We start from the raw sequence: 18,203 nt of genomic DNA, 5'->3' as shown, positions 1-18,203 counted from the left end.
AAGCCACACCCACAGAACCGGTTGTAAAAAAAATTTGAAACCCACCGATGGGAAACACGGTATTGTATTTGTTATAAGGAGTAAGATTATACCCTAATTTCACTGTAAAAGGAAGTCAGTATAGTATTTTTTTCCCAAACATCATATACAACTCTGGTCCTCTTTTCTTCCTAATTTACATCATTATATAAAAGTACTAATATTGTTTATGGAAAATGTTATCATATGTTAACGGTCATTCTGACCTTAAATCCAACAACCAGTGCTTGAGGGCTCTCATATATATATATTTGTTTTCTGAGGTTTTCGCGGGTGTTTGTATGTAGGTCTTTGGTTATTCGGGTTTTCTCCAGCGTAAAATTGGAAGTATCTTGGCGACATTTCGACGAAGTCTCATTCGTCATCTTCAGGCTGGTGTTTTCGGCTTCGTGCTTCGTCGAAACGTCGACAAGATACTTTCAATTTTACGTGGGAGAAAACCCAAATAACCAAAGACACACACACACACACACACACACACACACACACACACACACACACAAATATATATATTTATATATATTTCTAATCATTGTCTATAAACTGCCCATTGTTTAGACCTAGGTGTCCAACTTTGGCAAATTTAAGACTTGTGGACTTCAATTCTGAGAATTCTGAAAGTTGGCTGGCTAGGGGATTCTGGGAGTTGAAGTCCAAACATTTTAAAGTTGACAAGGTCGGACACATCTGGTTTAGACTGATGTGTCAGACAATAGAATAACAGAGTTGGAAGTAACAGAGTTGGAAGGGACCTTGGAGGTCTTCTAGTCCAACCCCCTGCTTAGGCAGGAAACCCGACACCACTTCAGACAAATGGTTATCCAATCTCTTCTTAAAAACTTCCAGTTTTGGAGCATTCACAACTTCTGGTGGCAGGATGTTCCACTGATTAATTGTTCTCACTGTCAGCAAGTTTCTCCTTAGTTCTAAGTTGCTTCTCTCCTTGATTAGTTTCCATCCGTCGCTTCTTGTCCTGCCTTCAGGTGCTTTGGAGAAGAGCTTGACTCCCTCTTTTATGGGGCAGCCCCTGAGATATTGAAACACTGCTATCATATCACTCCTACTCCTTCTTTTCATTAAACCAGACATACCCAGTTCCAGCAACCAACTGTTGGTAATGTTATGTCAAAGGGCAGAAAAGGAAAAAAAAAATGCATCTTTTATTAGGTGCCAAATGTCACTTGGCACTTTGCGATTCCTCTGATGGGGGATGGGGGACTTTGGAGGATAGATAGACTGACCCAGGCCGTAAAAGCTGTTTTGACATCTTGAAACACGACATGGCGGAGAGAGAAAAAGCGATGAAAGAATTTTGAGAAGTCGGCCAACGAACCACCCTAAAATGTCGTTGGAAGATATTGACGGCACACCGTGTATTTTGGCCGTCTTAGACAAGAAAACAATCGTTCCCCAGAAATCGTTATAAAAATAAACATGCCCAGCCCTTGATTCGAAACAATTAAGATGTGTTTTGCTGGTGCCAAGCTGTGCTGTCAACAATTTGGCCTGCCCTCGGGTTGAGGCTATCAGTGAACGGAGGAAAAAGTTAAACATTTGATAGACCTTTCAATTAAAATTAGAAGGACCCTCTTCCCTCCCTCCCTTCCCCCTCCTCTCTCTCTCTTCTCTCTCTTTCTTTTCTCTCTCCTTTCTCTCTTCTTTCTTTTCTCTCGCTTCCTTCTCTCACCTTTCTTTCTTCCTTCTTTCTCTCTCCCCTTTCTTTTCTCTCTTCTTTCTCTCTTCTCTCTCCTTTTTCTCTCTTCCTTCTCTCTCCTTTCTTTTCTCTCTCTTCCTTCTCTCTTCTTCTCTCTCTTCTCCCTTTCCTTTCTTTTCTCTTTTCCTTTCCTCTCTCTTTCCTCTTTTTCTCTCTCTTCCTTCTCTTTCTCTCTTCTGTCTCTTTCTTTTCTCTCTTCCCTCTCTTCCACTCTCCTCTCTTGCCTCTTTTTCTCTCTCCTCCTTCTCTCTCTCCCTCCTCTTTCCCTTTTCTCTCTTCCTTCTCTTCTTTGTCTCTCTTTCTCACCTTTCTTTTCTCTCTTCTTTCTCTCTCTCCTCTTTTTCTCTTCCTTCTGTCTTCTTTCTCTCTCTCCTCTTCTCTTTCTTACTTTCTTTTCTCTCTCTCTTCCTTCTCTCACCTTTCTTTTCTCTCTCTCTTCTTTCTCTCTCCTCCTCCTCTCTTTCTCTCTTTCTTTTCTCTCCTTTCTCTCTCCTCTTCTCTCTCTCTTGAACAGACACTAAGTGAAGTGTTGTAAGTTGAGAACTACCCTAGGCTGGGGAAACAATTATTTATTTGTGATTTCCAGCCGTGAGAAGGGGCTACAGCTGCTATTGTTCAGCAGCTGTTGTGACAGGAAATGACAAATTTGTAGCCCCAGCCTTTATTTGCACACCTCCTATTTCCAGTTATTATTCTTTACAATAAGCCAGGGCTACGGGAAAATATATATTTTTATGCTTATTGGCCTTGCTTTGTTCTCCTCCTCGGTGACATTTTGAACCAACGGCACAGCAAGCAAGCAGGTAAAAGGAAGCCTTGAAAATGTGATTTTTGGGAAGGACGCCCAAATCATAAGGCTGAGAATAGTTTTTTTTTCCCCCCCAGGCATAAAGATCATCTCTCTCGAGTCCAGAAAACCAAACAGGAAATGATAAAATATCTCAAGGAAAACGGTTTCCAATTAGGCCAGAAATGAATGCAATGCTTGGAGAAATAAGCAGAAAAATCAAAATAAATAAATAATAATAATCGGTCATGAAAAAGATGACTCTTGCAGGAGGATGAGCCAGAAATTATTGAATGAAAGGGGGGAAATGCACTCCCAAATAATAAGACCTCCCCAAAAATAAGTCCAAGCACTTATTTCAGAGTTCAAAAAAATATAGGACAGGGTCTTATTTTCAGGGAAACACGGTATCTATCTATCTATCTATCTATCTATCTATCTATCTATCTATCTATCTATCTCTATCTATCCATCTCTATCTATCTATCTATCTATCTATCTATCTATCTATCTATCTCTATCTATCCATCTATCTCTATCTATCTATCATCTATCTATCTATCTATCTATCTATCTATCTCTATCTATCCATCTCTATCTATCTATCTATCTATCTATCTATCTATCTATCTCTATCTATCCATCTATCTCTATCTATCTATCTATCATCTATCTATCTATCTATCTATCTATCTATCTATCTATCTATCATCTATCATCTATCCATCCATCTATCTATCTATCTATCTATCTCTCTCTATCTATCCATCTCTATCTATCTATCTATCTATCTATCTATCTATCTATCTATCTCTATCTATCCATCTCTATCTATCTATCTATCTATCTATCTATCTATCTATCTCTATCTATCCATCTATCTCTATCTATCTATCATCTATCTATCTATCTATCTATCTATCTATCTATCTCTATCTATCCATCTCTATCTATCTATCTATCTATCTATCTATCTATCTATCTATCTCTATCTATCCATCTATCTCTATCTATCTATCTATCATCTATCTATCTATCTATCTATCTATCTATCTATCTATCTATCTATCTATCATCTATCATCTATCCATCCATCTATCTATCTATCTATCTATCTCTCTCTATCTATCCATCTCTATCTATCTATCTATCTATCTCTATCTATCCATCCATCCATCTATATCTATCTATCTATCTATCTATCTATCTATCTATCTATCTATCTATCATCTATCTATCAATCATCTATCTATCTTCTATCTATCTTCTATCTCTATCTATCTATCTATCTATCTATCTATCTATCTATCTATCTATCATCTATCTATTTATCTATTTATTTTCTATCTATCTATCCTCTATCTATTTATCTATTTATCTTCTATCTATCTATCCTCTATCTATCTTCTATCTATCTTCTATCTATCTATCTATCTCTATCTATCTATCTATCTATCTATCTATCTATCTATCTATCTATCTATCTATCTATCTATCAATCATCTATCTATCTATCTATCTATCTATCTATCTATCTTCTATCTATCTCTATCTATCTATCATCTATCTATCTATCAATTATCTATCTATCTATCTATCTATTTATCTTCTACTATCTCTATCTATCTATCTACAAGTAATTGATTTTTATTAAGATGTTGGAGTGTATTATTTGGAATAAGATTTAAGAAAATGTATGGCATAAAATGTTTTGGTTTATTGTTTTAATAGAAATGATTAAGGTGGATTACATTTACGTATTTTTGATAAAATATTTGAGGAAAATGAGATAAAATCTAAAGAAGCAATTTGGTTTATTATTATATAAAGAGGAATTTAAAATGCAAAATTTAAAATGCTTTGACGTACAATAGTTCTCCCAGTGGCCATTCAAAGCTGCAAGGGCATTGAATAAAGTGACTTATGGCCGTGTTTCACACTTATGACCATTGCAGCACCCCCATGGTTACACGATCAAAAGTTGGAGGCTTGGCAACTGACTCGTATTTATGCCGGTTGCGGTGTCCCGCGGGGACTCTGCAATCTCCTTCTGACCCGCATAGCCAATGGAGAAGCCAGATTCACTTAACAACCACATCACTAACTGAAGAACTGCAGGGATTCACTTAGTAACTGCACCAAGAATGGTCACAAAAGGGAGCAAAACTCACTTAACAAATATCTCGCTCAGCAACATAAATTTGGGGCTTAATTGTGGTCGTACATCGAGGGCTACGATTGTCAATGGGGAAGCCAGATTCAGTTTACAACTATGTTACTAACTTAGTATTTATAGTAAGTTAATTACTATAGTAAGTTAGTAACAAATACTAATTTGTTTTTACAGCATTTATAGAGCAAATACTCTATAATTAGTATTTCTAGAGCAAAATATCTCTTTTTTTCCCCCTTCCCCACCCCTTCTGAACCAGCCCCACAATCTTGGCCTCGGAGTTCAAAGGAAAGTTAAGAGAATTTGGATTTCAAGGCCTGCCAGACGAAGGGGAAAAAAACTGCACTGTTTGAACAATTCACTGTGATCAATAGGCCACGTTGTTCCTCCCACTCCGTCTCTTTCCTTTGTGCAAGTCAGTGCCATATTGTTCCTACAACGGCTCATGGAAAGCATGATGGGTCTGAGGGGCCGATCAGATATCTCTGGAAACAAATAGCCAGGATGCTCAACACACCTTACTCACAAGCCAGCCGCACCGACATAAACCACTGCAGCGTCACACGGACGCGTTTTGTCAAGGGGAGGCCCTTCTAACACACGGGGGGGGGTATGTGTTCCCAATCGATCACGATCAAATCCGATTCAATCGAAGATCCCTCTGCTAAGCAGAAAAACCAAAGGGATCCATGCAGAAAAGGGGAAAAAAGGAGGACGCGTAATTTGTCAGGAATAGTATAGGTCTAGTATAGTATTAGTATGGTATATAGTATAATATTAGTATTCGTATCAGTATTAGTATAGATTAGTATTAGTATAGTATTAGTATATAGTATAGTATAAGTATAGTATAGATAAGTATTAGTATTAATGTATAGCATAAGTATAGTATCTAGTATAGTAGTATCTAGTATAGTATAGTATCTAGTATAGTATTGGTATTAGTATTGGTATTAGTATTAGTATCACTATTAATATCGATTAATATTAGTATTAGTATTGGTATATAGTATACTATTAGTATAGTATAGATCAGTATTAGTATTAATATATAGTATAGTATAAGTATAGTGCCTAGTATAGTATCTAGTATAGTATAATAAGTATAGTATTGGTATTAGTATTGGTATTGATATTAGTAATAGTATTAGTATAGATTAGTATAAGTATAGTATTAGTATAGTATAAGTGTAGTATAGATTAGTATTAGTATTAGTATATAGTATAAGTATATAGTATAATATAGGTATAGTATAGTATTAGTATAGTATAATATTGGTATTAGTATTAGTATTAGTATCAGTATGGATTAGTATTAGTATTAATATATAGTATAGTATAAGTATAGTGCCTAGTATAGTATCTAGTATAGTATAATAAGTATAGTATTGGTATTAGTATTGGTATTGATATTAGTAATAGTATTAGTATAGATTAGTATAAGTATAGTATTAGTATAGTATAAGTGTAGTATAGATTAGTATTAGTATTAGTATATAGTATAAGTATATAGTATAATATAGGTATAGTATAGTATTAGTATAGTATAATATTGGTATTAGTATTAGTATTAGTATCAGTATGGATTAGTATTAGTATTAATATATAGTATAGTATAAGTATAGTACCTAGTATAGTATCTAGTATAGTATAGTAAGTATAGTATTGGTATTACTATTGGTATTGATATTAGTAATAGTATTAGTATAGATTAGTATAAGTATAGTATTAGTATATAGTATAGTATAAGTGTAGTATAGATTAGTTTTAGTATATAGTATAAGTATATAGTATAATATATATAGTATAGTATTAGCATAGTATAGTATTGGTATTAGCATTAGTATCAGTATCAGTATAGATTAGTATTAGTATTAGTATATAGTATAAGTATATAGTATAATATAGAGTATAGTATAGTATTAGTATAGTATAATATTGGTATTAGTATTAGTATTAGTATCAGTATAGATTAGTATTAGTATTAATATATAGTATAAGTATAGTACCTAGTATAGTATCTAGTATAGTAAGTATAGTATTGTTATCAGTATTGGTATTGATATTAGTAATAGTATTAGTATAGATTAGTATAAGTATAGTATTAGTATACAGTATAGTATAAGTGTAGTATAGATTAGTATTAGTATTAGTATATAGTATAAGTATAGAGTATAATACAGAGTATGGTATAGTATTAGCATAGTATTAATATTAGTATCAGTATAGATTAGTATTAGTATTAATATATAGTATAATGTAAGTATAGTATCTAGTATAGTATAGTATTAGAATAGTATTGGCATTGGTATTAGTATAGCAGGAGGTTGGACTAGATGACCTCCAAGACCCCTTCCAACTCCATTACTGTTTAATCCCTGGCAACTTGACCTGCGGACTTCAACTCTCAGAATTCCCCAGCTGGCATGGATTTGCTTAATGACCCCACGATTCAGTTAACAAGCAGTGATTTGACCTACAAATACTCTCTTCTAGCGGTATCTATTTATCTGCGAAACACATTTGACGCACCAAATATTCCCGCCAGCTGCTTGTTTAGCGGCTTCCACCCGCCACACGAGTTTACGTGGCCTTTAATCCTCAGAGAAGGCAGAGTCCACAGTCACTGAGCAATATCAAGCCGACGGCATTATTTATCAAGAAATACATCATCATCATCATCATCATCATCATCATCATCATCATCATCATCATCATTATTATTATTATTATTATTATTATTATTATTATTATTATTATTAACCCAATCATTAGCCATTGCCTAGCAACCCCGGGCCTGCTAAATCCAAGTGGAAAGATGGAACCTGACACGATGCATTTTATCATCTTTTGACATATTCATCCTTTTGCAACTCCCGGAGTAATGCAATGTCACTCTAGAGGTTACGGCTGTCACTCACCAAAATCACTCTTCGTTTGACTTGCTGTAAAGACACTAATAATCCCCTCGTTTTCGCTGAAGCAAACTAATAGCAGGAACCTTTCAAAAGAGTTTACCCTAATTTTATGAAATGGACCGTTTCTGCTTGAACGCACCCTCTGGAGATCGTTTGAGGATATCTATTTTAATACCAGTAGTAGAGGGTGTGTAATCTTGCCACCTCTAGGTCTTCATCTACTGAAACAGATTGACCAAAGTATGTAATACAGATAGTCCTTGACTTTACATTCACTTAGTGATTTAAGAATTATTTAAGTGAGATTTACTGAAGATTTACTAAAGATTTACTAAAGATTTACTTAAGACTTACAACAGAACTGAAAAAAGTGACTTACGACCGTTATTCGCACTTACGACCGTTGCAGCATCCCCGCGCTCACGTAATTAAAATTCAGATTCTTGGAAACTGATTTCGTATTTATGACGGTCGTAGTGTCCCGGAGTCGCGCAGTCCTCATTTGCGACCTTCGGACAAGCAATGTTGACGGGGAAGCCAGATTCACTTAACAACCGGGTTACCGACTTTACAACTGCAGTGGTTCACTTAGCAACGGAGGCACGAAAGGCTCTTAAAATGGGGCAAGACTCACCTAACGACAGAAATTTTGGGTTCGATTGGGGGCGTAAATCGAGGACTACCTAAATTGTTTCTTCCAAATTGCGTGGATTCCTGATAATCCGAGGATGCTGATAGGCTTAATATTTATTTTTCCTAACGTTTTACATATATTTCTGTCGTAAAGACAGGCAGCCCACAATGCTTCATCCGTTACAATTCCCTTAAGTGCAATTCTTCAGGGATTGGATGTGAAAACATTTCCTTGGGGCTCCTAAGTAAAATAATCTGGAAGCCGATTTTTGTTTCAAGTCTTGCCAAAACGCATTGGGCTTCCTTAAGAATAATACATTTTTAATCGGCCAAGTGAATTTTAAATTACTTCTTTCCAGGTTGAATCTCTCCTTGATCCGTTTCCATCCATTATTCCTTATTTGGTCTTCGGGTGTTTTGGAGAATAGGTTAACCCCCCTTCCTCTCTGGGGCAGCCCCTCAAATACTGGAAGACTGCTACCCTGTTTCCCCGAAAATAAGACCTCCCCTGATAATAAGCCCAATCGGGCTTTTGAGTGCATGCGCTAAAATAAGCCCTCCCCCCCGAAAATATTTAAACGCAGAGCTGGAAATCAGGTAAGATGGCAAGAGGAGCTCCGTCTTGCTTCACGCGCCCCAAAATAATAAGACCTCCCCAAAAATAAGGCCAAGCGCTTATTTTGGGGTTCAAAAAAAATATAAGACAGGGTCTTATTTTCGGGGAAACACGGTATCATGTCTCCCCAGTCCTTCTCATTCTCCTTCTTTTCCCTTCTTCTTTCTCCCTTCTTCTTCCTTCCTTCCTGTCTTCTCCTTCTTCCTCCTCTTCTTCCTCTTTCTCCTCTTCTCCTTTTTCCTTTCTTCCCCTCCTCCACCTCTTCCTTTTCTCCTTCTCCTTCTTCTTTTTCTTCTCCTTCCTCCTCTTCTTTCTCCTGTTCCTTTTTCCTCCTCTCCTCCTCTCTACTTCTCTCCTTTCTTTTCTTCTTCTCCTTCTCCGTCTTCTTCCTCTTCTTTCTCCTCTTCTACTTTTTCCTTTTTTCTCCTCCTCCTCCTCTTCCTTCTCCCTTTTCCTCTCCTCCTTCTCCTTCTTCCTTCTACTCCCTTTCCTTCTTTCCTCCTCCTCCTCTTTTTCCTTCTCTCCTCCTCCTATTTCTCTCTTCTCCTTTCTTTTCTTCTTCTCCTTCTTCCTCGTCTTCCTCCTGTTCCTCTTTTTCCTCTCTTCCTCTCTTTCTCCTCCTCCTCCTTTTCTTCTTCTCTTTCCTCCTGTTCCTCTTCTTTCACCTATTCCTTTTTTCTCCGCCTCCTCGTCCCCCTCAAAACCTGAACAACGCACTAATGAATTGAGGAAGGCAACCAAATGAAATAATAGTAATAATAATAATAATAATAATAATAATAATAATAATAATAATAGCATAGCAATAGCATTTAGACTTTTATACCGCTTTGCAGTGCTTTGCAGCCCTCTCTAAGCAGTTTACGGAGTCAGCCTCTTGCCCCCAACAATCTGGGTCCTCATTTTACCCACCTCGGAAGGATGGAAGGCTGAGTCAACCTATAATAATAATAATAACAATAATAAAAAAACCCGGAAGCATGTCGGCTAGGGAATTCTGGGCGTTGAAGTCTACCCACGTCTGAAGGTCATGCTTGAGCAATTCTGCCCTAGAGAAGGGCTCCTGTCAATCCAGTTCCAACCGGACCCATAGATCTTGCTTGGCTGCTCCGCGAAGCTCAATCCCGTTAACACATTCGGCTCATTCTGTTCAAATTCTAATCCGCCAACAAAAGAGCCAGCAGAGCCCAATGGCCGATGTCTCTGTTTCTACTTGACGGTTGTTAAGAAGCTGCGCTGGGCTTTTATCCTGGTTTAATCGCGTGCAAAATCTCAAAAAGTGACTCGCCTGCCCGGCCAATTCTATGGCGCATCAAAAGAGCAGTTCCTTTTTCAGCTCCGTTTAACGGAGGCAAATAAACTAACCCCCTAAAGTTAAGGAAGAGCCATCCTTGGGGTTATAATTTCCCCAGTTAACGGATGAACAGAATTGGAAGGGACCTTGTAGGTCATCTAGTCCAACCACCCCTCCAAGCAGGAGACCCTACACCATTTCTGACAGAGGGCAGCCCAGTCTCTTCTTGAAAGCCTCCAGTGATGAAGCTCCCACAACTTCTGAAGGCAACTTCTGTTCCATGGGTTGATTGTTCTCCCCGTCAGGAAATTTCTCCTTATTTCTAAGTCCTTGATCAGTTTCCATCCATTACTCCTTCTTCTGGCCTTCAGGTGCTTTGGAAAACAGCTTGGCCTCCTTCTTCCTCTCTGTGGCAGCCCCTCAAATATTGGAAGACTGGTCTCATGTCTCCCCTGGTCCTTCTCTTCACTAGACTAATCATGCCCAGTTCCTGCAACCGTTCTTTGTATGTTTTAGCCTCCAGTCCCCTCATCATCTTGGTTGCTCTTCTCACTCTTTCTAGAGTCTCAACATCTTTTCCTCTTAGATTCAATGTTATGTGGCCATGAAGCCACACAGGTGAGTGCCACAAACACATCCGAGTTAGTGACTTTGACGATGGTTTGTTCGGTCCCTCAAGAGCAAATCACGGCATTCTTGTGTGAGTCCATACAGGTAGTCCTCGACTTACGACCACAATTGAGCCTAATATTTCTGTTGCTAAGCGAGACGGTTGTTAAGTGAGTTGCCCCATCCCCATTTTACAACCTTTTTCTGCCACAGCTGTTAAGTGAATCACTGCAGTTGTTAAGTTAGTGGCACGGTGAGAGGAGGGTTTCACATAATTTAACAACTGGTTCGCCCAGAATTGAAAATGTGAGAGCCCGCACGATTGGTGGGTTGCTCGCGGTTCTGTCCGGTTCTTGCGAACCGGTAGTAAAAGCAGCAGGAGGGCTCCACCCATCTGCCCAGACGTCATAATTGATGACCTGCGCATTTATTTATTTAGTTCAATTTATATGCCGCCTTTCTCCGGAGACTCAGGGCGGCATGCACAGAAGCTCCTGTTGCGAACTGGTAATAAAGGTAAGTAGAACCCACCCCTGGTGCGCATCTTGCGCAGATGCACACTATGTCAGAAACACAGCAATTGTATAGGGCGGGATAGGTTCGTGCTTACGCGCGCCTTGCACACAGCGTTAAAAACACAGTGATTGTATAAGACAGTGATGGCTAACCTTTTTGCCGTCGCGTGCCAAAAGAGGGGGGGGTCCAAGGGGGGGGTGCATGAATGCCGACACCCATAATTTAATACGGCCCATCCCCTGCACATATGCACACAATTCCCCCACGCATGCACGCATGACCCCCCCAAGTTCCCCCTGCTTTTTGCCGTCTGGCTAGAAAGAATATGCACATAAAAGCCTACGAAAAAGAAAGAAAAAGAAATATATATATATATATATTAAAGGTGCTTTCATCACCGAATTGCTTATCATTTAAGAAGGATTCTGGCAGCCAGAAATGTTGCAGGACCAACCAACCCCTAAATCTGGACTGCCGATATTTTAAAAAATGCACTTCTATAAAAAACAGATAACCTTTCATTTGCTTTTCTTCAAAGGTGCCTTTTTTAAAAAAACTTCTCCTGGGGCTACAATTTATCTTGCGTTCTTTAGTGGCTAATTCCCTTCTTTTTTTTAATTGAAATTACATTCCACCAAATTTTGTCTATTTGTTTTGAACGTTTGTAGGTCTCCCTTTTAAGTCAGGGAGAAGACAATCCGAACAGTGAAACAAATTCTGAAAAGTTACTTGTACGGCGTTGCTGTAAAAATAAAATAAAATGAAGGGGCAAAATTTTAAGGCGAGCGAGATTCTTAAAATGAATAAGACAGCGAGAAGAACTGAAATATAAAAATGAGTATAAAACTTTAAAACGAATATCAAACTGAAGGCTGGACCTTGAAAAAAGAAATCTGGAACTTAGCTGTTGTACGTTTATTTATTTCTTAATTTTTTAGAATATTTTTTAGAACGTTATAAAACAAATAGGAAGCTAATTAAACAGATATTAAGACAGCAAGAATTCTATATACGCAACAATCGAAAAGCAAAGTAATTCCCAGGATGGGAGAAGAGCTGGAGCTAGCAGAGACGGCCAAACTAACCATCCAAGAATTGGACTCTTTTAATCCAAGAGAAGAATCCATCCAACTTTAATTTTTACTTAGAAACCCATCTAGATTTTGGAGTCAAGTCAGGAAAAAAAAAAAGAAATTTTTGACTTTGGGATTTGCAGATGTACAGTTATACTATAGTTATGGCTAGTATATACCAAGTATGCAAAAATAAAAACTTGAGGCTGTAATTTCATTAGTTTTTTCCCACAGCACCGAAAAGCTTTGGAAGTTAACTTTTTCTCTCTTTCCCCCCCCCCCCATTTTCCCTTTTACACTCCATCCCCCAGCTATCTTTATTTTGCCATTTTTCCATTCTGACTGTCTTTATTTTTGCTTTTAAATTTGCATTTTGATCATCTCCGTAAAATGAAAACACAAGACAAACATAAAATAGAGCCATGAGAACTTCCCGGCATGGAGAAGAAAACGCTATCATTGTTTTTCGCTTCTATTTTCTATGTTGATAATCTCAATAAAATATATATAAAATTTGAGCATTTAAAAAAATCCCCCATATGCAGAAAATATTAGATGATGTCTTTATTTTTGCTTTTTTATATTTTGATAATATCAATAAAATTATATATATATATATAATGGTAGGTAGGTAGGTAGGTAGGTAGATAGATAAATAGATAGACAGACAGATAGATAGATAGATAGATAGATAGATAGATAGATAGATAGATAGATAGATAGATAGTTAGTCAGATAGAGAGAAAGCTAGATAGATGGAAAGAAAGCCAGATAGATAGATAGATAGATAGAGAGAGAGAGAGAGAGAGAGAGAGATACAGATAAAGAAAGAAAGCCAGAGAGATAGAAAGAACACCAGATAGATAGATTGATTGATTGATAGATAGAAAGCCAGATAGATAGATAGATAGATAGATAGATAGATAGATAGATAGATAGATAGATAAATATAGACAGATAGATATAGATAGAAAGAAAGCCAGAGAGATAGAAAGAACACCAGATAGATAGATAGATTGATTGATAGATAGATAGCCAGATAGGTAGGTAGGTAGGTAGATATAGTCAGATAGAGAGAGAGAGAAAGAAAGGCAGATAGATGGAAAGAAAGGCAGATAGACAGACAGACAGACAGACAGATAGAAAGCGATAGATAGATAGATAGATAGATAGATAGATAGATAGATATAGATATATAGATAGAAAGCCAGAGAGATAGATTGATTGATAGATAGAAAGCCAGATAGATAGATAGATAGATAGATAAGATAGATATAGCCAGATAAATAGATAGAAAGCCAGATAGCCAGATGATATAGATAGATAGAGATAGATAGATAGAAAGAAAGCCAGAGAGATAGAAAGAACACCAGATAGATAGATAGATAGAAAGCCAGATAGATAGAAAGCCATAGATAGATAGATAGATAGATAGATAGATAGATAGATAGAGATAGATAGATAGATAGATAGATAGATAGATATAGATAGATAGATAGATAAAGCCAGATAAATAGATAGAAAGCCAGATAGATAGCCAGATAATATAGATAGATAGAGATAGATAGATAGAAAGAAAGCCAGAGAGATAGAAAGAACACCAGATAGATAGATAGATAGAAAGCCAGATAGATAGAAAGCCATAGATAGATAGATAGATAGATAGATAGATAGATAGATAGATAGATAGATAGATAGATAGATAGATATAGATAGATAGATAGATAGATAGATATAGATAGATAGATAGATAAAGCCAGATAAATAGATAGAAAGCCAGATAGATAGCCAGATGATATAGATAGATAAGATAGATATAGCCAGATAAATAAAAGCCAGATATAGATAGATAGAAAGCCAGCTATATAGATAGAAATATAGAGATTAGACAGATATATAGAGATAGAGATAGATACAGAGATTAGATCCAGATATAGATATAATTAATTGAGCAGTAAAATCTCCCCTGCATGCAGAAGGAAGCAGATGCCCTCCAGCCCCCAGTTTTGGGTCTGTTGTTCATTTTTTCAGCTTACCCCAATCTTGCATGTCAAAGAACAGCTACACTCACGGCTTGACTTCCATCCGGTCTCCAAAGATTCCTTGAAAACCTACAGACTTCCTCCATCCGAATCCCTTGATGCATTTCTCCCTCCGGCAAAACCCGGCACAGACTGTCGGCCTCACATCAAGCTAGCGGTATCCGTATCCGAGGCCAGCAAGAGAGGAAGTGTGCAGAGCGGCGGATGCCAAAACAAGCAAGCAAGCCAGCCAAGGGGGCTGGAATTTGGGAAACCCAAAATAGAAGCGGCTCAGCAAAACCTCTCACAGCTCGTCCCCTCTGCGCTGGCAAGAGCCCGAGATGCAGATCAGCTGTTTTACCCGAGCCAGCGTTTTTTCTGAAGACCAGAGGAGCAGAAGAAAGGGAGGTGAAAAATTGCAGCGAAAAAGGATGGGGCTGCAGTCCTGACTCTATAAGTTGTTTTCTTATATATCGGAAAAGGAAACTCCCCGGGGTGAAATGCTCCCGGTTCGGACCGGATCGCCCGATCCGGTAGCGATGAAGGCGAGTGGTTCGGAGAACCGGTAGCAAAAATCCCTGCCCCCCCCCCATGCCCAGCTGAGCCGCACAATCATCAGAGGCTTTTTTTTTAACCTTTTAAAAGCATTTTTTTCTACAACCTCTTCGGCCGAAAAAATGCTTTTAAAAAAAAAAGCCTCTGATGATCGTGCAGCTCAGATGGGATTGTCAAAGATCCCAGCTGAGTTGCCTGATCGTCAGAGACTTTTTTTTCTTTTAAAAGCCTCTGACGATCCGAGCTGAGTTGCCTGATCGTCAGAGGCATTTAAAAGAAAAAAAAAGCCTCTGACGATCAGGCAACTCAGTTGGGATCGTCAGAGTCTTTTGAAAGCATTTTTTTACAACCTCTTCGGACAAAGAGGTTGTAGAAAAAATACTTTTAAAAGCCTCTGACGATCAGGCAACTCAGCTGGGATCGCCAGAGGCTTTTAAAGGCATTTTTTTTTCTACAATCTCTTCGGCCAAAGAGGTTGTTTAAAAAAATGCTTTTAAAAGCCTCTGACGATCCCAGCTGAGGCGCGCGATCATCAGAGGCTTTTTTTTTTAACTTTGTATTTTGTATTTAAAAATGTTTTTAAAAGTAAAAAAAAAAAGCCTCTGATGATCGCGCGGCTCAGCTGGTCATCGGGAGGGTGGGGGGTGGGCAGGGATTTTTGCTACCGGTTCTCCGAACCACCCATTGCTACCGGATCGGGCGATTCGGTCCGAACCGGGAGCATTTCACCCCTGGTCTATACCCATGATAGCAAACCTATGGCCAGAGGTGGCACGCAGAGCCCTCTCTGTAGGCATGCGTGCCGTCACCAGCTGCTTTTCCGGGTTCCATTGCGCACATGCACACTGTCCAGCTGCTTTCTTCTGGGTTCCAGCGCGCACATGCATGCAAGCCAGCTGATCTTCACGCCTGCAGTCAGCTTCAGCCAGCTGGTCTTCACGCGAAGACCAGCATGCACGCCGGAACCCAGCTGGCCAGTAGACGCCGGCCAACGATCTGACCGTGCCTGTGGTTAGCTTCGGCCAGCTGCTCTTCGCACGAAGACCATCTACTAACATTTGCACAAAAGAACACCTCCAGTTGATGCTGGACCAAACGTTTTTTAGGATTATCATTCAAAAAATTCTACTACCGCTTTAAAAAGCCTTAGTTAAGGCATGCACACTTGGAATATTGCATCCAGTTCTGGTCACACTATTAAAAAAAAGATGTGGAGACTCTAGAAAGAGTGCAGAGAAGAGCAACAAAGGTAATTAGGTGGCTGGAGGCTAAAATATATGAAGAACTGTTGTCGGAATTGAGTACATATAGATTTTTATATATTGTTGGTGTATATATTCTCTTTATTTTATTTTTTTAATTTTTAATTTGATTTATATGCCGCCCTTCTCCGGAGACTCAGGGCGGCTTACAATGCGTTAAGCAATAGCCTTCATACTTTTGTATATTTTATACAAAGTCAGCTCATTGCCCCCACAAACTGGGTCCTCAATTTACCTACCTTAGAAAGGATGGAAGGCTGAGTCAACCTTGAGCCTTGGCGAGATTCGAACCTGCAGTAATTGCAGGCAGCTGGTCTTAATAACCAGCTTAATAACAGGGTGCCTTAGACCACTGTACTACCAAGGCTCTTTATAATTCTTATCGGAGGAGTTATGGATTTCTTAGCCATGGGCAGTGGCGGGTTTCAAAAATTTTTACTACCGGTTCTGTGGGTGTGGCTTGGTAGGCGTGGCTTGGTGGGCGTGGCAGGGGAAGAATACTGTAAAATCTCCATTCCCACTACTCCAGGGGAAGGTTACTGCAAAATCCCCATTTCCTCCCAATCAGCTGGGACTCGGGAGGCAGAGGATAGATGGGGGCAGGGCCAGTCAGAATTTTTACTACTGGTTCTCCAAACTACTCAAAATTTCCACTACCGGTTCTCCAGAACTGGTCGGAACCTGCTATCTCCTCTGGCCATAGGAGATAGCAAAAATAATTATTCTACACTTTTTTTTTAAAAGAAAAGAAAGAATTAAACCAGACTTATAGGCATGCTCTTACTTTCAATTTCTGAAACAGCAGCAATCGATGTAACGGAAAAGCTAATAATGCATTTTAATTTGATATCCTCAAGGATTGATAATTTATCAATTAGACTGAAGGATATATTCTGTAAATAACTGTCTTTTTGCAGGTATTATTCCTGTTACATTAAGTATTTTTTTTTAAAAAAAAACTACATTATGCATTTAATAGTAATCCAATTGTTAATGAAAATGGGATCATCAGGAGAAAACAACACCTTCATTCTCAGCTCATTAAAAAAAATAAAAAACTTTGAAATTGCTTCCTTTTCACTCCGATAGTCTAATGTGCTCTGGGCCATATTTTTGTCATTGCCAATTTAGGAGCGCATGTGGGCGGATTCAGAGATCTTACAGTACCATTAAAACCAGCACCAGAAACAACATCGGCCAAGCCAACTCATCACACAGAAAATGAAAATTTCTATCCCCGGGGCCTTTAATTTCAAGAATTTCCTTGGACTTTGTAGAAGTTAACCTTTGTCAATAAGCTGGTGTGCATTAGCTCACTGACTGTGTGTGAGACAAACAGCATGGAGCAAAAATTTGCATCCACAGCATTATTTTGCAAAGCTAGGACTTACATAGGATTAATCTGGAGACTAAAACATGAAGAACGGTTACAGAATTTGGGTTTGGGCAGTGGTGGGATTCAGCCAGTTCGCACCTATTCGGGGGAACCGGTTGTTAACTTTCTAAGCAGTTCGGAGAACCGGTTGTTGGAAGAAATCTTATTTTGTTTTTTTCTATTTTACAGGGCTAATCCTGTAAGGAAGGCAGGAAGGAAACATTCTGGTGTTATTTCTAGACTAATCTTTAATGCTCTGCTTACAGAAACTGCCTCTCCGGTTAACCCTTATTACATTGTAACAGCTAAGGCGAAGCGCCCATTCACGTGAGTGACATTGAGTTGGCCACGCCCACGCAGTCACATGACCACCGAGCCACGCCTACCCAGCTGGTCATTAAGGCAGAGAACCGGTTGTTAAATTATTTAAATCCCACCACTGGGTTTGGCTAGTTTAGAAAAAAGAAGGACTAGAAAGGAAGGACTTGTCTAGCGAAAAGAAGGGATATGATAGCAATATTCCAGTATTTGAGAGGCTAAAGAGGAGGGGGGTCAATTTATTTTCCAAAGCACAAGAAAGCAAGATCAGAAACAATGAATGGAAACTCATCAAGGAGA

The 18,203-nt window shown here is 38.5% G+C and overlaps 1 protein-coding gene across 6 annotated transcripts in view; it reads right to left on the bottom strand.

The window, feature by feature from the left end:
• APBB2 (amyloid beta precursor protein binding family B member 2) overlaps positions 1 to 14,586 on the bottom strand; it is a 107,360-nt gene extending 92,774 nt beyond the window's left edge. For all 6 annotated transcript variants that reach the window (XM_070948901.1, XM_070948903.1, XM_070948904.1 and 3 more), the window contains exon 1: positions 14,409 to 14,586. The gene's annotated coding sequence lies outside the window, so the exon portion shown is untranslated. The remainder of the gene's footprint in view (positions 1 to 14,408) is intronic.
• Positions 14,587 to 18,203: the final 3,617 nt, after the last annotated feature.

Source organism: Pituophis catenifer, unplaced genomic scaffold (assembly GCF_029215685.1).
Source record: "Pituophis catenifer annectens isolate HBS135680 unplaced genomic scaffold, rPitCat1.0.hap2 SCAF_8, whole genome shotgun sequence".
NCBI lineage: Eukaryota > Metazoa > Chordata > Lepidosauria > Squamata > Colubridae > Pituophis > Pituophis catenifer.
The sequence above is the reverse complement of the archived record's forward strand: the minus strand, read 5'-3'. Positions and strand labels throughout refer to the sequence as shown.